We start from the raw sequence: 6754 nt of genomic DNA, 5'->3' as shown, positions 1-6754 counted from the left end.
ACATTCACATGCAAAACAAAACAAACCTTAACTAAGAACAGGTAGAGCATCATCAATGTGCTTGACCCAGGGAATGGTCTGGTTCAAGATATGCATAGACTGCTTATATTTGGTAATAGTTGGTCTAGTCACTAAAGGATTGTAATGAAACAATACACCTAAAAATTCAGTTAATGTTTTATAAATGTTACTTATTTAAAAAATAATCTTGAAGAAGCACTTGGGTGGCTCAGTCGGTTGAGCATCTGTCTTTGGCTCAGGTCATGATCCCACAGTTCGTGGGTTCGAGCCCTACATCGGGCTCTGTGTTGACAGCTCAGAGCCTGGAGCCTGTTTTGGATTCTGTGTCTCCCTCTCTCTCTCCACACCACCCCCCATGCTCTCTCTCTCTCTCTCTCTCTCTCTCTCTCTCTTTCTCAAAAATAAACATTAAAAATTAAAAAAAATTTTAAATAATCTTGAAAACTTTTCATTAAATATTAATTTTCCCAAAGACATCAAAGTCTCCATTATTCATTCTAAGTATAGTAGCAAGCTGTCCTGTAAGGAAAGTGGAAACTGAAATGTCATCATGTAGCAATTGAAATGCAAAACTCTTTTTTTTTTTTTTTTTAATTTTTTTTTTTTTCAACGTTTATTTATTTTTGGGACAGAGAGAGACAGAGCATGAACGGGCGAGGGGCAGAGAGAGAGGGAGACACAGAATCGGAAACAGGCTCCAGGCTCTGAGCCATCAGCCCAGAGCCCGACGCGGGGCTCGAACTCACGGACCGCGAGATCGTGACCTGGCTGAAGTCGGACGCTTAACCGACTGCGCCACCCAGGCGCCCCGAAATGCAAAACTCTTAAAAGCAAGATGAAATCAGAGAAGGCTTTGTCCCCCTCATCACAATATTGCTGGATCTCTTGGGTTCTAGCAGTCAGTTGCCAGTTCCTACTTGATAGGCACAGGTGATAGTTTGAGGCTAACTTTTCCAACTTGCTGCTGCCACGTCCATGATTAGAAGATAGAGACTAGAAAAGGAGGTTTCAGGCATTGTCTTGGGACTTACCTCCTGTAGGAAGACTTAACCCCCACCCAGAACTGATTAGATACCCTTTTCCATAGTCACAGTCAGCTTCATGGGCATCAGACATCACAGGGACGACCTGTGCTGTCCCACAGGGCCCCACACTTAGGAAGGCTTCACACTTGCCTTGATGCTTCGCTATGACTTAGAATTCTTAACCATTTTGGAACAGGAGACCCACATTTTCATTTTTCCCTGTGCCCCTCATGGGCCAACTCCCTGATAAGTCAAAGCTGGGTTAGGTAGTTAAGTGAAGCCCAGGATGGACAAGCCAACAGTCAACTTCAATTATGTTAAAACAATCATAGATGAGGTTGAGTTATTTGATAGTTCTGTGATCATATTTGCATAAATTTCCTGCACATGTTTGGCTATTGCTTCCTTTTATGATTCATTAAATTTTGTTCTATTTAAATAGCAGGTTGAAAATCGGTTGCATTGTGTTCTAATTGTTTTCCAAAACTCATAAATCTAAGTTTAGTCATATGGCATGTAATCTGTGGTAATACCTTTTAACATTATGCTGTTCTGATGAAATTGAGGAAACGCAATATCCAAATTGCCACATTCTTGTTGTGATCTTTTCTTTTCTTTTTTTTTTTTTTTTTGTTGAGAAAATTTTCTTTGCCTCAGAAAAGCTAGCTTTTCAAATGTGAAATCTTTGGGATAGTAATTGCCTATCCAAAAGGCCCATAAAAGCTAGCTAGGTCACACACATAAAGGAAAGAGCCCCGGTGAATGGTATGGACCACGGCCAGCTGGGGAGTAGGTGTGTGGTTTAAAGGGGCAGCTGCTGTCTATCTACCTGCTCACTGAGAGGGGAGTGGAGGCCTGCCATTACTGTGTCTTTCTTTGGCCCCCAAAGGAACTCTGAACAGAAATTTATGTGAAATACCTTAGTTTTTACTCCTGTTCACTGAGAGGGGAGTGGAGGCCTGCCATTACCATTACTGTATCTGTCTTTGGCCCCCAAAGGAACTCTGAGCAGAAATTTGTGTGAAATACCTTAGTTTTTAATCTCTTGAGCTCAAATAAAACCCACTTGACTGCTGTCGGAGAGGTAATTCTTAAACATGATTCCTTCCCTTTGTCCCAAATAGCTCAGAAATATCTTTCCTTTCTCTCACATGATAAACTTTTTAAGATAAAGAAAAAAATTACGTATAATTTCATTTTGAGGCTCTTTAGAGAGAAATTTTGTAACATTTAACACTCGTGAAGAAATGTTAAATTTGAAATCCAATGACAGTAACCCACCTGGTTAGCTAACCTCCTGTCAGTGGAAACAGCCATTTGGTACAACTTCCGATGTTTCAGTAACCTCCAAAACTTCTCCATCACAATTAATAATGCTGTATGCTCCATCATAGCACCAAGCAATAGAAATATAATATAGGTCACATATGTAATTATAATTTTTCTAGAAGCCACATTAAAAAATAAAAAGAGGTGAAATTAATTTTAACAAAATGTTTTATCGAACTCAGTATGTCTAAAATATTACCATTTCAACATGTGATCAATATAAAAATTACTAATGAGATATTTTATGTTCTTTTCTTTCATACTAAGTCATTGAAATCCAGTCTGTATTTTTTTACTTATAACACACCTTGGCTCAGACTAGGCACATTTCAGTGGCTTGATAGACACATGTGGCCAGTGGCCAGCATATTGTACTGCTCAGGTTTGACATGTTCTGCTGTGCTTACGTGTCCAAAGTCATTCAGCTAGGAAGTTGGCAGATCCAATAGTTTTGCTCAGTATTTTGGACTCTTTGTCCTTCTCACTACATTGATTTGCCCCTAAGTACAGAATTCTTCACTTGGATTTGGCATTTGCAGGATTTGAGAAGATTCGGGTCCGGGCAAGTGATGGAAACAACAACAAAAAATAAAAGACATGACTAAATCTGAAAATGCTGTCGTGGTTGCAGTGGTCACGTACAGAATTTCCAGGCGACAAACGTTCTTGGATGCAGAAAGAGTTTGACTCTTTCTCACGGTGAGAGATGTATGAAGCTAGACACATACAACTAACTATATGCTAGTGGAGAAGCCTGACTTCATAACTCAGGTGATCTGGATACGAGGCAAGCTTCTGTGAAGGGGGAGATGAGCGAGAGGAGAAAGTACCTTCACTTCTGGCTGGGAAAACCAACTCACCTGGCCTTTGAGGGCTAACAGGTGACTTACAATGGCCAATAGCAAACTCAGGTGTTGCTATAAGGATGCAGTGAGGGGGTGCCTCAATGCAGTGGTCAGGAGAAGGCAAGAGGAATTTAGGGAGCAGTCCATGGTCTTAGGTCTCTGGGCAGAGACTCTCTTGTGGGCTCCAGAGATAAGCCTGAGGCTGTCCACCCTGGTGGTAGTGGGTGTTTCCTGACTCCACACCAGCATCCCTGAGGGAAATACTCTGAGCGTACTTACGGCTCATTAGTCCAAACTTCCTCCGTAAAGAGTGTAAAGCTTTTCTCCTTCCTAAAAAGTTAGTACACTATATGTTACTTTCCAACGCGTTTTTGTTGGTGGTGTTTTTCAGCATCTGCAGAGAACTTTGCACTGCTTGTGTTAGTCACGCGTTTAAATTTATTTATTTATTTATTTTTTATTTTTTACTGTTTATTTATTTTGAGAGAAAGAATCCCAAGCAGGCTCTGCGCTTGTCAGCACAAAGCCAGACGCAGGGCTCCATCTTGCGAACTGTGACATCATGACCTGAGCCAAAACCAAGAGTCAGTGGCTCAGCCAACTGAGCCGCCCAGGAGCCCCAAGTTATGCTTTTTTTACTAGCTTGGTTCTGCATTTTGTCAATGTTGATGATTTTCCTGCAGACTGAATACATAAGTTTTTGGTTGAAAATTTGGTAATTTGAATCTTCTAAACCATTATGGGATAGCCAAAGCTAGGTAGTTCCTGAGATAGGATATGCTTATGGAATTGGAATGTTGATTTGGGGTTTTGGGTGAGGCTGAGGAACAGCCTTAGGAATTCTGATCTAAGGAGGAGTCACCAGGATTGGCAATTTGAGATTGCAGAGGCATGGGCATAATCATGACCCTGGAGAGAATTCAGGTTGCCTGAGTTCTTTCACTCATGTAATTTCCCTTTTCCCTACTAGTAATTGAAAAAATTCATATTTTTCTCTAATAGTAATTTAAGAATCTCCTTCACAATTATTATTAAATCACCCCATTCATTCATTCATTCATTCATTCATTTATTAAACACGTTTTTCCAGTGAGCAAATATTGAACACCAAGTGCCAAGCACTGGTCAGGTTTTCAGGCTCAAAACCAACAAGGACTTCCTCTTCATCCTAAGAAGCTCCACCATCTGGTGAGATTTTCCCCATCACCACCTGGATTGGATCACCATAGGCTATCCAGTCATTCCTCAGTGTTGATGCAATTCCTTTTGTGTTCAATTTGTTGTTATTATTTCTAGAATATTCTTTGAAGTGGCTCTGCCTCCCCAGAAGGATTAGACACTGTCATTAGCAAAAATTATGCTGTTCTCTTACTTGCTAACTCTTCCTAGGGCCTGATACTTTGCACAGAGTGGGGCCTAATACACATTGTTAACCTTCTCTCCAGGGTGCATGAGTGGTGTTGGATGATTATTATTTTTACACATGATGATGGGCATTGCTAATAGAGATTTGAGGGTTGCTGGGGACAGAGTCAACAGACATGAGAGTGGTCACCCCCAACGCAATCTCTGTAGTTAGTTTGTAGACTAAACATGACTTCTCTTGTCTTTTCATAGACAGGTACCCTAAAGACACTCTCTTCTGGAAGAACCACAGTTATGTTTGGCATTGGTTTTTAATGGCAAGGGAATTAAATTAACACTATGTTTATATGGACATCTTTCCTGCGTGTTGCAACTGTCCAAGAAGTACACCTTTGGGGGTTTCCCCGATGAAGTGCCTACAGTAACTTTACCTCAAGCTGTCAGTGAGGAATGCTGTGTTACTCAAGTGAATTTCAGCGACCTCTTACTCTAGAGAAACCCAGTGTCAGAACACATTTTTATAAATAATACACTGTTTGCTTTGTGGTGCTGATAATTTTCTCCTGTCTTGGAGGCTGTCATATAACCAGGAGGCTTATTGTTTCTCAGGACAAGGATATTTGCAGAGGGCCTGATCAAACTATTATTATTAATAATCTCATTATTGAGGCATCGCCAGTTCTTTTGTGCCTTTGAGGCTACCAAATAGATTCAAGTTTTATTCTGAAAACTAGAGGCACACAGGAACAGAGCAGCTCATGAGCACAGTGTGGGGGGTGGGGGTGGGGGTTCTGTTCTGGCGGGGCACAATTGTGTTTGGGAGAACTGCTGCCTCATTTCTGCAAGAACACAACCCCCCTGGAAAGGGGTCTCCTAAAGCATTGGTTGTAGAAGCCCCTGAAGGTAGTCATGACTACGGACTACTATCGTTAATGAGTTTTTTTTTTGTTTTCTGTCCCCTGACAAGGGCACCGACATGCTCCTTGGTAAAAGGGACAAGGAAAACTCATTAGAGCCACAGACAGAAGCTGGCAAATGAGAAGAGATTTTGCCCTTTGCTTTGGTGGGAATCTGGAGGAAGAGGGGAAATGTGATGGAAGGGAGAGGCAAGCTCTCCTCCTTATATCCATATTCATAGCGTTCAGTCTCAGGATAATGCATTCGGTGTACCAATTTTCCATTCTCACAGATGCCCTGTGCTTCTCCTGTTTTGGTTTGGGCATCTAATAGCTAGAAACTTCAGCCAAAGAGGCCAAGGCTGAATTGCTTCCCATAGGGAACAGTGAACTTTGCGGCTCACAGCCTGCCCCAGGAGGCTCTGTCCAGGTGGTGCAAGCAGACTTCAATGGTAGGATTCCAGAGAAAATACGGGGCATCCAGTTCGATTTGAATGTTAAATAAACAACGTACAATTATTTTAGTATAAGAGTGTCTCAAATATTGCGTGGGACATACTTGAATTAAAAAATGATTCATTATCTGAAATTCACATGGGACTGGGTGCCCTATATCTTAGTTAAATCTGACAACTCTACACAGGGTAGAATATGAGAGGTGGGGGCTTCAAAATACTCCTCTTACCCTGGCCATGGATTACCTGTCCCTGACCTCAGTCTCCACCACAGATTAGATAGTGTAGGCAGAAGTTGTGTCCAGAAAGCTTCTGGAAAAATGCTCCTGCACTTTCTGGGTCTCCACTAACTGCCTCTGATCACCACATCCACACATCTACATCTTATATGGGTATAAACTTGGCTTGCAACGTCCTCCTGTGTGGCTCAAGTGGTGTATTTCAATGGGGAGGCAGCAATGACAGCCTGGCTGGCTGGATTCTAAAGCTGGGGAGACTGATCTAGGTGGGGCATCCACTCAACCCCCCAAGTCAAGGGGCAGTGTGGGGCACTGAGCCAGGGATGCAGCCGCATGGGCCTTGGGTGCACCACAGAGAGAGAGAGAGAGAGAGAGAGAGAGAGACTTCTTTTCCCTTTCCCTCCCTATCCTCCTTCCCTCATTCATTCATTCATAGTTTTTTTTTGCTTGTGCCCTCCCATGAGAATCTGAATAGTGTACCAAGGGTTTGAGGCTCTGTTTTTCACATTAACATCTGAGACCTTATGCAGCACATGAGGTAAAGGAACCCTTCAGATCAGGCTTTCCAAAGCATTCCTA

Source organism: Puma concolor, chromosome A1, assembly GCF_028749965.1.
Source record: "Puma concolor isolate L17-30 chromosome A1, mPumCon1.1.hap2, whole genome shotgun sequence".
Lineage (NCBI taxonomy): Eukaryota > Metazoa > Chordata > Mammalia > Carnivora > Felidae > Puma > Puma concolor.
This window is presented reverse-complemented; position numbering follows the sequence as displayed.